Raw genomic sequence first — 16571 nt, 5'->3', positions numbered from 1 at the left:
AAAAAAAAAAAAAAAAAAAAAAACAAAATGGATGAAAGTAGTTGAGCAAAGGACATGAGCAAAACACTAAGTTAAAGTAGAAGGGAGACTATTAGATAAAAGGAAGGAGGGCAGGGAGTTGCGGGGGGCGATAGAAGAATGTTACATGTGTGTATAAACTTACCAGAAGGAAACCCACTAGTCTGTATAATATGCATGCACTAATAAAAAAATTTAAAAAACAGTAGGATCCCAGCACTTGGGAGGCTAAGGCATGAGAATCAGTGCGAGTTGGAGACCAGCCTGGGCTACAAAGTGAGCTCAAGGCCAGCCTGAACTACGTAGTAAGACCTTGTCTCAAAAAGACAAAAAAAACCCCAAACAAATAAACAAAAAAAAAAGCAATAAAAATTGCTAAAGAAGAGTTATCCATACCTATAGGGATTTAGCAAAAGATGGGGTCAAAAAGGTGGGTTGAGATCAGTTGGTGTGGAGTTCTCCATGTTAGACTAAAGAACTAACATTTATCTATAGTGAAGTTTTAAAAGAAGGAAGTTACATGTGGAAAGGTGTTAGGCCATGCTATATAAGACAGTTGGATGGTAAGATGCTGGTATAGGGGGAACATCTAGAGGACTCCCCAGAAATGTAGGTCACAGGACCTTTCTAAGCCCCTGTACTACTTAATGGTTAGCAATGGGATTCTTTTTGAAATTGTGATAAAATATATGTGACAGAAAACTTACCTTTTTTAGCATACAGCTCAGGGGCTTTAAGAACATTTGCAAGTTGTACAGCCATCCCCACTATGCATTCCTACAGTGTTCTTATCATTCCAGACAAACATAATAGAGATTTAGAGGAAGGCTACCAGAGGTGGTGCACAGGAAACATGCATATATAGGGAATTAGATGTTGAGGTAAGAGTCAAAATTATGCCTAAAGTTAAAAATGGAGGAGTCTTTGAAGCAGTGCAGAGCAGTGTGTCCATTTCTTGGTGAGGACCACAAAACCAGGAAGTTGTAAGGGGCAAAGGGTGTTGAGTGGCTACTAATAAATCAGGGAGGGAATTTTGAGGCAGATTTAGTAGCACCAGGGAGAGCTCCCACACACTGTGCTTTGCCAAGGTCTGAGACAAATGCTGTTCTTTTTATTTGTATCTTTTTAATCTACCTGGAGTGGGGCCTTTAGTAGGATGGGTAGCAGTTAAAAACATTTAGCCTGTCAAACCTGATTTTTTTGTACTGCTAGGAAGAGATAGCCTCCAACTTTCTAGGAACCTGCTGTGGCTGACTAATGCACCTGCCCTCCTTCCAGGTGAATTGGGACTTAGTGTGAAGGCTCAGGTGCTGTTAAGCATGGTGGGCTCTGATTATCTTCTTGTGAGGGCTTTGTTAATTGTCTCAGGGATCAGCTGCTTTTATTGAAGAGAGAAGTGAGACACTTGATGTGGCCTCTTGACAGTTAATAAAAATAATGGGAGTCAAAAGGGAAGATTGCTTGACGGGGAGTGATGAGGCGCTCACTTTAAACTGATGAATAAAATGAAGGTCAATGCACGTGAGGAGGGTTAGGGATGAGCATGGGCATTTAATAGTCATCCTTGTTGACTCATCAGGTTTATATTTTTAGAGCATTCGTTGTATTTGAACAATATCTTGGTTGTAGATAAATGACAGTAAGCTGATTTTATATTTCTTTCATCACAATTTAAATGCCTACTGAGAATGAACATTTTGCGTAAGTGCTTTACTTGTGCTTGGCTTCTAATGCCTTTGCAGCAAGTCCTATACATTTCCTAGGAAGGAAAGTCAAGCTCAGTGAGGTAAGCCAGATAACATGTTGTTAGTATGTGCAGAGCTGGAATCTGCCTGACTTCCAAGCCCAGGCCTTTTCCAGCATGCTGAGTGTATTAGTCAACTGGGGCTTATATAACAGAATTCCCAGACCAGGTGGCTTAAACCACAGAAATTTTTAGAGGCTGGAGGTCCAAGATGAAGCACTGGCAGAGGTGGTTTCTGGAGTGTTCTCGTGTTTCTGACTTCCTGTGACCTTTCCCAGTCCAACTGCACTCCTGTGCTTTCTTTTATAAGGACACCAGCCCTGATTCAGAGCCTACCCTAAGGCTTCATTTATCTATAACTACCTCCTAAAGGCTGTCTTCAAATATAGTTCAGTTGCTGGCTAGGGCTTCAACCCATGGATTCTGTAGAAACAAAATTTTGTCCATAATACTGTACTTTCTAAAATGTATCACAGTTTGATAACCATGAGTAAGGAATAAGCAAAAAGTACAGTGGAATGTTAATTGCATACTCTGGGATAAAAGTCATTGTTACAGATTTTTTTTTGTCTTGAATATCCTTAATGACCAGCAAAGACAGGGGTAAGGAATGAGTTTAAAATAAAGACATGCTGGAGAAAAATGTCATTGGCTTGAGTTTTATGTATATAGATAATGTTTGTACATTTTTGTTTATATTTTGATAGTGATTCTCTCTGAGAATGTATTCCCTTTAGTGATAACAATGGATGTCATTGACTACCTACTATTTAGTTTAATACCTACTAGATTTTTCTTTTTTTTTTGAGACAGGGTCTTGTTATGTAGTTCAGGCTGGCCTTGAACTCACTGTGGTAGCTATTGTAGTTCAGGCTGGTCTCAAACTTGCAGGAATCCTCCTGCCTCAGCCTCTGAGTACTGGTATTATAGGCATGTGCCACTATGCCCAGCTGCCTAGCAGCTATTTCATTAATGTGATGTTTTAATCCTTGTGCCAGCTCTAATAAAATAAAAGCACAACAACCTCCTTTAAAAGCAGTTAATTCTAGTGAGTGGTATAGAGTATGGCCGCTGGGTCCTTTCTGACGAGTTTCAGTTTTCAGTTTGCTTTTGCTACCTGCAGTAGCACAGACAAGTTACTTAACCTTTGCACATTAGTTATCTATTGCTGCATATCAATTACTCCAAAATGTAGTTGCCTAAAACAATAAATGTTTGTTTTCTTACGCTGTTCCTGTGTGTCAGAGATCTAGATGTAGTTGAGCTGGGTGGTTCTGGTTGCAGGAAGCTACGGCAAAGGAGATAGCGAGGGCTCTCGTGGCGAGGCTTGGGTGGGGCTGTGGTCTTGGCCTCTGTGTGGCTCGTGCACAGCATGGTAATGTAGCTAGAGGCCACAAACCCTTTCCATATGGGTTTCCAGGGGGTTGCTAGAATGTTCTCATAACACGTAACTGGCTTCCCAAGAAAAAGATGAAAGCTGTCCTTTTACAACTAAACCCAGATGTCATGTTCCACCATGTTCTTTTAGGAACAAGTCATTAGTCTGTAGTCAAGGAGAAGCGAATCTTTTGAAGTGAGACAGGCCAAGCTTTGCAGGCATTTTAAAGCCGCCATACTTAATTTTCCTCTTTTTTTTTTTCTTTTTTTTTAAAGACAGGGTCTCCCTATGTACTTCAGCCTGGCCTTGAACTCACTAGGTAGTTCAAGCTGGCCTCAGACTCATGGTAATCCTCCTGTCTCAGCTTCCCAAGTGCTGGGATTACAGTTGTGCGCTACTACATCTGGCTTTAATTTTCCTCTTAAATACAGATAGTAGAGATGTCTACTTTCTGAGGTTATTGTGGATATTGAAAGAGTTTACTCATGTAAAGCACTTACAATTCCAGTCATGGAATAAATACTTAACAAATGTTAAGCCAGTGCTTCTCAACCATGCAGGCAAGAATTAACCTGATGTCTTTGAAAAAAATCACAGAGATCAAGTCATACTGTGAGCTGATTGAATCATTGCCTCTGATGGCAGGCCATTACTACACTCACCTTTGCACATACTCTTCTCCCTTTTCACCCTCAGCCATCACTGTTGGCCCTTGCCTTCTCTGCCAGAAGAAGACAAGCCATTTACTATGATTCTCTCCATTTTTTCATCCCCATGCTCAAAACTGCTGTCTTTTCATTTTCCTATTTTAATTTCCTTGTGTAAAAAAACAAGAGTTGCAGAACAATAAGCATTTGCCTGCCTAATAATTGGGAAAGAGAAAGGAAAAGGAAAGAAAGATGGGTTTCAATGTGGAGTTCAGATGAAGATTTCAAAATATTTGCCCAAATTAGTTGAAATTACAGTATACTTGAACTTTGGGTTGTTTGTTGAGTTGATAAATAATGAATAATACAAATGGACTAAACCTTTCATAAATTCTTTGGGATTATGTTTAGATTGCCAACCAATTATCAGTGATTTTTTTTATATCTTACAATTTTTATAAAAGTTTAAACCTGCAAATATATATCATATGTTGTATACAGCAAAAGACTCTTTGATATCAAAGTGGTGACTGATAAATTGCTTTTCAGTTGTTAGATTGAGTTAAAGGCATTAGGTTTGGGACTTTATTGCTTATGTATAAAATTAGTACACTGTCCTGCCAACAGTGGGTTTACGGATTTGTTAGGAAAATTGAATGTATACACAAAGAGCCAGGATCCAGAGGATAAGTGGGATTAAAAGAGAGAGCAATTATTTCTAAGTCAGAATATCCTAAGGGGCCCAAGGGAAAAGGAGGTAGTGCTTGGTTGGGCACACAGGTGTGATCCCTTGAGGCAGAGAGGACTGTGTGACCAGAGACATTCATCAAACACAGATGTGTGACTGCAGCAGTGAGGCAGGGGTGTCGGGGGGTAAATACAACTAGATTTGGTAATCTTCAGTGAAATTTTAATCGAGTAAGAAAGTGGTATATTCCTGCCTTATTAACCTAAATAATTTCATCATCTTTAATGAATATATTTTTCTTTATTTAAAAATTATTTGGCTTTATATAGTGGGGCATTCCTATAATCCAGCTACTCAGGAGGCTGAGGTAGGATCATTTGAATCCAGCCTCGGCAACATAGTGAGACCCTGTCTCCAAACAAAATAAAACAAAACAACCTATAACACAAGTAAATGCATGTGGTTTTATTTTTAAAAGAATAAGATAGATTTATAAAGAACACCAGCACACCCCTGCCCATCCTGTGGCAGCCTGCTGTCTTTCCTGGAATAAATCAGTTTTACCTGAATCAATTGTTGCTTTGCGTTTTTGTTTTCATTTCATAATAAAGTGTCATATCTTGATTGCTCACTTGCAGACATTATTTCATTGCCTCTGTGTGGAATTAGCTGTTAATTTGTTACGAATACAAGGATGTGTATGTGTATGAGATATTTCCTGTGTTGATATTTGTCTTATAATTGCCTTTCAGTTCCATTTTCTGTGACTTTTCCTCAGCTATATTTTTTGGGTTTGCATTTTTTAAATTTTAGCCTCTGTTTTTTTTTTTTTTCTGTCTTTTTGAGACAAGGTCTTGCTGTACAGTTCAGGCTGGACTTGAGCTCACTTTGTAGCTCAGCCTGACCTTGAACTCCTAATGATCCTCCTGCCTCAGTCTCCTGAGTGCTGAGATTGTAGGTGCGCACCACCACACCTGGCTAGCCTCTGTATTCTTAATAACCAAAATATTTTTGTTCTTTGTTCCTTTTTCAAAGCATTCTATTCTTGTTTGATGGCATTCTAGTCTTATTTTTGTGAGAGTGCTAATCAAGGCTTGTTGCTATTTGTCATTGTTTTCTTTTGACTATATTATCTGAGAGTTTTTTCTCTCTTTTTACTACAATATACAATAATTTGGCTGTTTTGGTTCAAGAACATTTTGTCAGTGGTGAACCTCACTTCCAGAGGACTAGAGAGTGAAATGGGGGGATCTAGTTGCTTGATTGGGTCCCCCAGTGTCAGGATGTGAACAGACATTTCAGTGGCTGAATCCCTCAGGAGCAGGGGTGGGGTTTGCTTCCCGATAAGCTCATTTCTTACATTTTTTCACCTGTGCTCCTCAATCTCCCCACTATCTGTCTCAGGTATACAGGAACCTTTCACTGCTTCCCAAGAACTTCATTTAGTAAATGAATAAAGAGCCAGGATCCAGAGGATAAGTGGGCACATTCTTGCCTGGATTATGGGGTGTCACGAGGTTCCTGAGCCTGACAACCTTCCCAACAGGAAGGTTTTTCCTGTCACATTGATTCTGTTTTCAGTCCTTTTTATCCACTTCCAAATGTCTTGGAAATTTCACCTATTTCTATCTTTTCTGGTGTTTTTCTTTTTTAATCCTTGGGTGTTTATGCTTTCAAACTTATCTTACTGTCATTTCAGCAGAGTCTTAGGAAGAAATGCATATGATCAATCTATCTCTTTAAGTGGAAATTCTCCCTTGCTCTTTTACTCCCTATGCTTGATTTTAGTGAAACAAATTTTTTTAATGGCAGCTGTGCAAACAATATGTGAGTCTTAAGTTCCTGTGAATTGTAGTTTTAAGAGCATTTGATAATTTAGATCACAACTATTTCCCATAAGAAAACCACTCTAATGATAGGGCAACTTTAATCGATACAGTGGCTAATTGTAAAGAAATTAAATGTGACAGACTGAGTTATGCCTCAGACTTGAGTTCTGTTTTTCTTCTTCACTCAGGAACTTACTTCAGGGTAACTTGGAATTTAGTCTTTTATTCCACTATCATGATGCCCTATGTATTGTTTGAGGTTAATTGAATGGTCTTGTCTCACACTTTTAAAATGCTATGCAAGTGTTGCTAATAGTAGTTATTGTCACAAGAACGTGTGACAGATTTCCTAGGTTAGTACCATCTCACCGCAAGGTATCTTTTCTTCTGAAATTAGTCAATCCTCCCAAATTCTGTTTTTATGCAAAACAGAATCCAAGTTTTAGCTTTCTTTTCTCAGTATGTGCCTTTTAACGTTTGTGTAAACAATGCCAAGCATATATTCATTTTTTTCTAGGTAAAGACTCAAACCCACAGAAATATTAAATGGATAATATCTGCATACCTCCCGAAGATGCCAATCAGTCAGAAATGTAGAGCCAGCTGGGTGTGGTGGTGGTGCATGTCATTAATCCCGGCACTCTGAGAGACTGAGGCAGAAGGACTGAAAGTTTGAGTCCAGCCTAGGCAATTTGGAGACTTAGCAAGATCTTGTCTCAAAAATTTTGAGGAAAAAAAAAAAAAGAGCTGGAATGTACCGTAGTGCAAAGGCCCTACATTCAGTCAGTACTGCAAAAGAGAAGGGGCGGGAGGTGGGGAGAAAGGACGAGCTGGGAAACCCATGTTTCTACACGTGACTGCACACATTTTGACATTCCAGTTGGACTGCTGCTGCCGCCCAGATCCATGTGACAGGAAAAACCTTGTTTGTATTTATTACTCCCTATGACCTCTAAGATTATAGGTCCTGATAACTAGATACTTTGCTGAGTACACATGTATTATCTCTGTTTTCCTTATAATGGCCTTTGACTCTGTGAGATAATATTAAGTAGAGCATGCAGTTATCAAGCTTGGAAAGAGAAGCTATGACTGGGCAAAGTTATTCCATAGAAGAGCAGCTCGTCTTGAAGGATGCCAGTGTGTACGTGTGTGCATGCATGTGTAAATTTATTGCAGTGTTTCATCTCCTGACGTCTTTTATGCTATCCTCTTTATCTGTGATGGCTCATTTCTTTTAAAAATTATTTCATTGTCATTTTATTGGAGTATGAAGAGGGACAGTTGATACATTAATCTTTAAGTGCAGCAGTCTATCATCCTAAATGATAGGTCTCTTCTTTCTTTTTCTTGGTTGATTTTAAAGCCAACAGAGCTCATTAACAGCTTTATTTTTTTATTTTTTGGTTTTTTTTTCTGGTACCAGGAATCGAACTCACGACCTTGCGCTTGCCAGGCAGGCGCTGTGCCGCTGAGCTAAATCCCCAGCCCTCATTAACAGCTTTATTAAGATGCAAATTACCCAACATAAAATTGACCCTCTTAAAGTGTCTCAAATAGTGGTGGTTAGTATATTCACAGAGTATAATCTTCACCACTGTCTAACTTTAGAAAATTTTTATAACTTCTAGGAGAAGCTCTGAGTCCATTAGCAATCTCTCCTTTTCTTCTGCTACCTCTATCCATAGGCAGACACTAATGCTCTTTTGTTTGTATAGATTTGCTTGCCATGGACCTTTCATATAAATGGAATCACACAATATGTGGCCTTTTCTGAGAGTTTCTTTGTAATATTTCAAGGTTCACCCACTTTGTAGCATATATCACTTCTTTACTAGTTTTTATGGCTGACTAGTGTTCTGTTGTATATCACATTTTTATTTATCCATTCATCTGTTGCTAGACATTTGAGCTGCTCCCACTTTTTAGCTACTGTGCATGACATGGTTATGAACATTTATATATAAGTTTTTGTGTGTGCATACATTTTCCTTTCTCTTGATCATCGATCTAGTAATTACAGTGTTACATGGTAACTTCGACATGTCCATTTCTCTGTATCCTTCCTAACACCTATTATGTTTTGTTTGTGGCCAGCCTCATAGTAAAGGCTATAAAATTTTGTAATAACTGAAATTATGGGCTCGAAGGAAGAGAAAGAGAGAGGAGACCCAGTGGCTCCAATGCCAAGAAGATATCATCTGTTGGGGATTTAGGAATGCATGGTTGTGAACTTGGAGAGATCCTCGCTAAATTCGTCATTTTTCCTTAATGCTTTTTTTTGGAGGTATATCTATCTAGACTGACCTGGGAGAGATAATAAAACAGCCAGCCAATGAATTATTTCAAAAGATTACAACTTATATTAATAGAAAATCAACCCACATAAAATAAATATTGAAAATATGTTTAATATCAATTTGAAGGGTTGCCAACTGCTAGCCACCCACATTTCTGCCCTAAATATCTTAGGCTATATTCCAAACACCTGCTTTACTAATTTCATGGAATTAACCTTTATACTGAGTCCATGAACAATTCAAGGCCCTTAAAAGGTACCCATAGGAAAAAGGCTTAAATAACTCTAGGTTTAGTAGTTTAGCTCAAGGAGTACCAAATCCACTTTAAGACAAATTAGTTCTTTCAGACTTCTTAGTTCTTTCTGCAGACCTTTGCTCTTGTCTGCAGAAGGTCATTCTGATAGTAGAAGCTGTGTAAATATCAGGTTAATTGACAATAACTATACCTCTACATTTGTCTGACATCATACTCATTGACCTAAAGTTGTAATCCCATTGTGTCCATAAGCTTCTTGTCACTTTTGGGGATGAGATTTAGAAGTGCTTCCTAGTCTGACCCAATCATGGTATTTTGAACACCACTTCATTCTTCTATACATGCATATTTAGAAAGAAATAAAATACCTGTTTTGTTTATTCATATGTAGTTCATAAAACATTTTGTGCCCAGGCATTCTTGTGGGCTTTTATTGGAATGTTGTCACCTCTATAAACTATCCAAAACTCCAGAGCTGTAGTTTATCATAAATGAATTAAGGTTATTACTTCCCACCACTCAGTAATTCTGTTTGCGTATTTATTGGCTCAGGAAAAATTTCTTAAGAAAAGTATAAGTCATTGTGTTGGGTGCTCTATAATCATAATGATAGTGGCTTTTGTGAAGGTGTTCTCATTAAAGTACATGCTGTGAGATCAGAATGCTGAATTTAAATTATATGACAACTGATAATTATGGACACCAGCTACTAGTTCTCTTTTTCAGTCTAGTTGTCTTTAACTGGGGATGTGTTAGATTCCTACTGCTGCTACAATAAAATACCACAAATTTAGTGACCTAAAACAATGCAGCTTTATTATGTAGCCCTGTTATGTGGGCAAGAAGTGCTAGGGTCAGCTGTTTTTCCACTCCAGGTCTCACAAGGTCCAAATCAAGGTGACGGCCACCATAGGCTTTCTCTAAGGAAGAATCTACTGCCTGACCTACTTGGGCTGCTGACAGAATTTCATCACACATACTTATAAGGCTGCAGTTCTGTTTCCTTGCTAGCTTTTCAACTTCTAAAGGCTGCCCACATTTTCAGGCTTGTGACCCCTCTTAACCTTCAAAGCCCACAACAGCTTGTTGTACTATCTAGTAGATAGGCAAGTTTTCAGAAGCCTTCTGTGAGGCTTAATAAATGGAGGAAAATGCTACTTTGATAAACCTAGCACCACAAGAATGACTATTTTGGTTGTTTGGTGTCTGACCTTTTCATAGCTCTGAGATATATCATCATAGGGATTAGCGTTCTGCAGAATTTTTTTTCTCTCCGAAGCCAAGATTATAAGTGCAATATTACCTTAATGACCATTGGAAAGCAGAGGCATGTGAAAAACACCCGGATAAATGTCAAGATTAGAGTTAGGTTCAGTCCTGTGTGACCATAATCTTCTTTTAATGAGGGCAAATGTTGTTATATGGTTCAGTGTTTGCTACTTAACCTGGAACAAAAGTATTTATGATCTTCAAGTGCTGACCGAGTTGCTCTGTACTGTGTACACTGTGCTAGTTTTATGGTTCAGTTTTAGGCATGGGTCAAATTTAATCAACGAGTAAATGCTTTCAAAAAAATTCAAATACTTTGAAGGGATACTTTTCACTAATGGATAAAGGTTATTCATGTCTTAGAAAAAAATGATATTAAAAAAATCATGACTCTTTCAATAACTCCCCAAATTTTTCTTAGAACTTTTATTTTTTTATTTTTATTTTTATTTTTTTTGGTTTTTCTCCGGTACCGGGAACCGAACTCACGACCTTGCGCTTGCTAGGCAGGCGCTTTGCCGCTGAGCTAAATCCCCAGCCCCTCTTAGAACTTTTAGACTTGTGAATTGCAGCATGACTTAATTCTAGTTTAATTTAGAAGTAACTGTGAGTTTATGATATCATATATATTCATATATTTGCAGACATACACTTTGCTTTGATTTCTGAGGCTGTTCCTTGGAGTTTCATTGCTGAGTACCCTTACCTTACAACTACCAAATGAGTCTGTGTGCGCGCGCGCGCGCGCATGCACATGCACACAGTTGTTTTTTGAGACGGTCTCCCTATTGCCCAGTCTGGCCTCAAACCTTTGGGGTTCAAGCAGACTTGACTCTGGAGTAGCTGAAATTTCAGGAACTAGCCACCAGCCCAGCTTCAAATGAGTCCTTTCTTGTTCTAGTATTGTTTGTAATCCATTTCCCACATAACTCTCCAACCCAGCTGGTTCTGTGAATGGACTAATTGTTCTGTGGTTTTTGAAAATGTATTTCAGAGATAAATCGTACTTTACCTCTATGCTGGTTTGTCTTACTGTGTCTTAAAATGTGTATTACTCTATTAAATTGATCGCTTTTTTTCAATTTTTAGTGTACATGTTTACAGTGCATGATGACTACATTTCTCATGGGAAGTTGGTACATGTACATAACACATCTCAGTTCTTTTTTATCCTCCTACCCTTCTCCTCTTATCCCCTTCCTCCATCTCTTGGTCCTCTTCCCATTTGAAAAAAAATCTATCTCCCTATTTCCTATTATCTTATATTTATATAAAATGATTTCTTGGTCACTTTTTTTGATCTGTAGAATTTATTAGACTATTGTGTTATGAAACAAAAGCAGATCATAATATGTCCAATTTTTGAACTTGTTAAATACAAATTTTTGACCCACACCACACAAAAAAGATAACTAAATCTACTCTGAAAATCTAATCAATCATGAAGTGCTTAATTGGTGACTTTCTACTTACCTTCATAGACCCAAGAAGGGCGCCGTCTTCAAACAACCCACAGGAAGGTCACTGACAATCACTCAGTGATGCAGTGAATTTTCTACTACTTAGGGAAATATTGGGAAAACCAACAATTTCTTAGGACATTATTTATTCATTCCTTCTAAGTAACTATAAATGAGATTAGTTTGGAAAAGGGCTTTTTTTTAGTCCAGAAGGTCTGTGGGATGGCGTTAGCTATGGGATAATCAGAACTGATTAATGAACGTACAATAAAGATTAGTAGTCTTGGCAGTCAGTCTTACGTTGAATTAGCATGTGTTAGTCAGTGGCATGGAATTAAACAAGTATCAGTTAAGAATTTCTGGACTGTACACCAATGACCAAATGACCACCACTACCATGCTCTTTCCTACTATGATGACTCCTTGATTTAAAATAGAAGGCATTGGGCTGGGGATTTAGCTCAGCAGCAAAGCGCCTGCCTGGCAAGTGCAAGGTCGTGAGTTCGGTTCCCGGTACCGGAGAAAAACCAAAAAAAATTAAAATAAAATAAAATAAAATAGAAGGCATTAAAAATGATTACCATCTATGAAATAAACTTTAGTCCACTGTCTCTGCTCCCTAAAGGAAAATCTTGTTTTTAAGATAAATTCACTGAACTGAGTAAATTTTAGTTAATGACAGTGTAAAAAAGATGGAGGAAAGAAAGTCCAATAATTAGAGTGGAAGCCCAGGAAAGCAGCGTCATATCAGAACTGTTTTTTCCAACAGTCCCACTGCCAGGAATGATATTTTCATTCCAGTGAATACTGAGAACCCATCATAGGTTTCAACCAACCAATTTCAATTCCTGCTTGACGAGCTGATACAAACTACTGAAATTCTTCCTTGGTTAGTGAAAACAGAGAAACTCCAGTTATAATGGACTCCTTTGCCGTGGTGTCCCATGAGTTTATTTCAGTAGAACCTCTGCTGCCAACGACTATTACTCATCCCCGTATGACAGAAGTTTCAAATCATTATTAAGATTTACATTAGCTGACATTTCAGTAATCCTATTAATTCCTTTTTTGCCAACAGATTTCTTGATTTTATCAATATAATGAGCTTCTCTGTGATCAAATACTTCATGGGCTCCATTTTGCAAAGCAATCTTTTGTTCCTCCTCACTTTGGGCTGTGCTCAAAACCTTTTTAAGCCATATACTCTAGCAATTTGGCATATTGCTAGTCCAGCTTCTCCGCTAGCTCCATGGACCGAAACACTTTCTCCAGCTTTCACAGGGGCACTGTGGGCAGGCTGTTTCCAACTTTTGCACACTCCCTCTTCCTGCTTGCTGCTGGTTGCTTCCAAAACGGGGATGGAGAAGCTCTCGAATCTTGATCACTTTTTATATGCAAGGCATTAAGGTATTTAAAAGATGTTTACACTCAACTTTCCACTCAAAAGAGCTTACACTTACCAGTGTAAGGACTTTTAATTGAATTAGCATGTTAGTCTTTGTGGATACGGCGTGTCCCTTGCAGGCAGCATATTATTGGTGTTGCTTTTTGATTCAGTCTGCCTGCCCCTATGTCTTTTAATTAAGATTAAGATCATTCACATTGACAATTATTATTGAAAAGTGTTATTTACTAATTCCTGTCATCAAATTACTTTCCAGTGATGGTTTTTTGTTTGTTTGTTTGTGTCCTCTTATTTAGCTGTTCTTTTAGCAAGATTTATTCTTTCCTTTGAGCTCTTGGATGATGTTGACTTCACTGTCTTTGATCAAGTTTCCTGTGAGTATTTTCTGCAGTGCTGGCTTGGTGGCCATGAATTTCTTTAGTTTGTCATGACAGGTCTTTATTTTTTCCTCTGTTTTTAGGATAATTTTTCAGTGTGTAATAATAAGAGTTGGCAATTCTTATCTTTTAGAACTTGAAAAACTTTACTCCAGGTTCAAGTTTGTGTTGAGAAATCTGTATTATTCTGATGAGTTTGCTTTTTATGAGTTATTTGGTGTTTTTCTGTAAAGCTTTTAATTTCCAGTCTTTGTTCTGAATTTCTGGGATTTTGACTATAATGTATCACAAGCAGGTTCTTTTTTGGTCCTGTATACTTGGGGATCTAAATGTCTCTTTTTTACTTAACGTTTATTTGGTACTTTTTAAATGATTTTCTCCCTTTCTTGTTGCCTTTGCCATCATAATTACTGTGTTTTCGTGTAGAAGGCTGTAGATCCAATGGGATAGAAAGCTCTGCCACTAATGATGTCTTGGGTCCAGGGTGTCCTACCTCAAACTGCTGAGTTCCTAGTTCAGGCTATCAAGACTTTGTTTTCCAGATGTCCCATAGTGTTAGTCACTGTTCTGCTCACAAATGTAAGACCCCTCCTTACGCTTCTTTGGAATGGGAAGAAACCACATGCTGAACATACAAGTTCTGTGGCACTGGAGATGACCTGATGACCAGTCATGTCTTCCCTTCCTGCTCAGTTGGAATATGATAAAATTGGATCAATCAAGCAGAGAGTCCAGAAAATTGTAAAGGACTGATGATGATTTCCTTACAGTATGGTCCAACTCAGACTGGCTTCAGGACCTACAGTGTTAGTCACTGTTCTCCCTGGCAAATCTGAGGGTAATACATCACAGTTTTCTTCCAAACTGAACTCCTTACCATAGGGCCTCCTCATACAGCATTGGGATATAAACAGTCAGAAATATATTTTAAATTCAATTGATTGTTGTCTATTCACCACCTAATTAAAATGTTTAATAAAAACATGCATTTTGCTTTATCACTGCTGTTTCCTTGTTGGAGAATGCCAAAATCAATATATGATAAACATCACTTGTACAATAAGTGTACATTCTGGATTGATGTACATTATAATAGAAACTTACAAACCATTGTAATTACCAACTGAGGTACAAAAACATGAATAAATGAGACAGTATTTAGATATCAGCAAATCAAAAAATAATGTAGGTAGAAATAACTACATCCAGGTGAAGTATCCTCAACCTAAAAACTAAATGCTCAAAAATCCAAAACCTTTTGAGGCCCTAAATTATGCCACAGTGGAAAATTTCATACTTGATGTGATATGTTGGGTTGCAGTCTATACAGAGGTGAAGTAAAAACGATATGAAATTACCCTCAGGCTATGTATATAAGGTAGATAAGAAACATAGGTGATTTCATGTGTGGACTTATGTCCCATTTCCAGTATATCTCATTATGTTATGGGAATATTTAAAAATCTAAAATCTGAAATACTTCTGGACCCATGCATTTTTCAATAAGGGATAGTCAATCTGTGTTATAAATTTTGTTTCTTCAAGGTATCTTCTGAAGTCATGCTATCCTACTCATTCTCCTATAAGTCTCAAAAGGTATTGAGCAATTATTTTCACAGGCAGAAAATTTTGTCTATAGAATTCCAGCAAGCTGACAATAATGGTGATATTTATCATGTATTTCTGGAAACACATAGAACAAATTACAGTCTCAGTATGTTAGCATCTAATCAATCGGTATGAAAGAGGTGAGGAGGAATGTCATGCTAATAAATCAAGGTCTTTATTGAACTGTCAGTATATTTGAACAAGGATTCAAGAGGTATATCATATATATTTACAGTTCTAGTGTAAGTGTTCACTTGTCAAGCCTGCTGATTTAGAGGACATTCATATCTTTGCCCAGTGAATGAACTGACCTTTTATCAGAGGACATGGGAATGCTTTTTGGTAGAAGGGGGTAGATGTTGAGACTTTTTGTTCACAGTTAATTTTGCCTTTTGAGAACATACTTAGTGATTTTTCCACTTATGTCATAAAGGACTTCATGTTATTCTGTTAAGCATATAACTCTGAATATGTCTGTCTCCCTTCTTATTATTTCTCATTTTTATTTCCTAGAAAAAATACTGATCATATTTCAAAAGCTGGAAATAAATGATGAGAGTGCTACTTGTTTTTCAAAGATGTTATTGTCATAAATACGTAGCTATTTTGATTATTTGTTTTATTTGATCTGGTGTCTTTACACAATGCCTGCCAAAAGGTTTTGAGGTTTTGTTTCAAAGCCAGGAACCCATTATCAAAACTGTTGGATACTGTTGTTTCTATCTTTAAATGCCTGGAATTGGATCACAGTTGTAAACAAAGAGCACATAACCATAAAAACATCAGACTTGTTTTGAATTAGTCCCCATAAAACGAAAAAAGCATTTCCTTGTTTGTTTATTTTTATAATAAGATTTCTTGCAAGAAATGAGTAATCTTCGGTTAGTTTTTGAATCACTCCAAACTTAATTGTTTACATTTGTTATATATCCCTGCTAGTTAAGATCACAGTGCAGTAAAAGCAGTGTTGTCCTAAGCAAAAACACTTTATTTTATTTTATTTATTTATTTATTTTTTGGTACCGGGAATTGAACTCAGGATCTTGTGCTTGCCAGGCAAGAACTTGTGCCACTGAGCTATATCCCTGGCCCAGCAAAAACACTGTAGTCACATGGATAGTAGTTATATAACCAGCATCCTCACCTAGGAAGTTTCTGCTAAACTTGTATTCTGATCCTGTGTTTTGCAGCCACTCAGTGTCACATGTGTGATTTTCTGTGTTTTCTGTTTTTACTTGCTATCCATAGCATTATATTACACATGTATTTTGTAACTGATAAATCTTCTTTCCTTGGATATTATTTCCATTACTTTTCTGTTTTTTATTCATTTGCATGGCTAAACTTGACCTGTATAAGGAATCTAATCTGTGTAGTAATTTATCTGGATTAAAATTTCATTCCCTTAGATGTGTGTTGAAGGGATAGATTGTGATTATCTATCTAAGTTGTTTAAAGATTTGTATTTTCCTTTGGTAGAAAACAACACACAGGGCTGGATGTAGTGGCACACAGTTGTAATCCCAGCACTCAGGAGACTGAGGCAGGAGGAACACCGTGAGAGCAAAACAAATCTGAGGAATCAAGGAAAA

General features: G+C 37.5%; 1 pseudogene; it reads right to left on the bottom strand.

Annotated features, from left to right (window-relative positions):
* Positions 1-12257: 12257 nt before the first annotated feature.
* On the bottom strand, positions 12258-14264 carry LOC102012495 (annotated as a pseudogene).
* Between the last annotated feature and the right edge of the window lie 2307 nt (positions 14265-16571).

The sequence above is a fragment of the Chinchilla lanigera genome, unplaced genomic scaffold, assembly GCF_000276665.1.
Source record: "Chinchilla lanigera isolate Chin_1 unplaced genomic scaffold, ChiLan1.0 scaffold00004, whole genome shotgun sequence".
Classification (NCBI taxonomy): Eukaryota; Metazoa; Chordata; class Mammalia; order Rodentia; family Chinchillidae; genus Chinchilla; species Chinchilla lanigera.
This window is presented reverse-complemented; position numbering and strand designations above follow the sequence as displayed.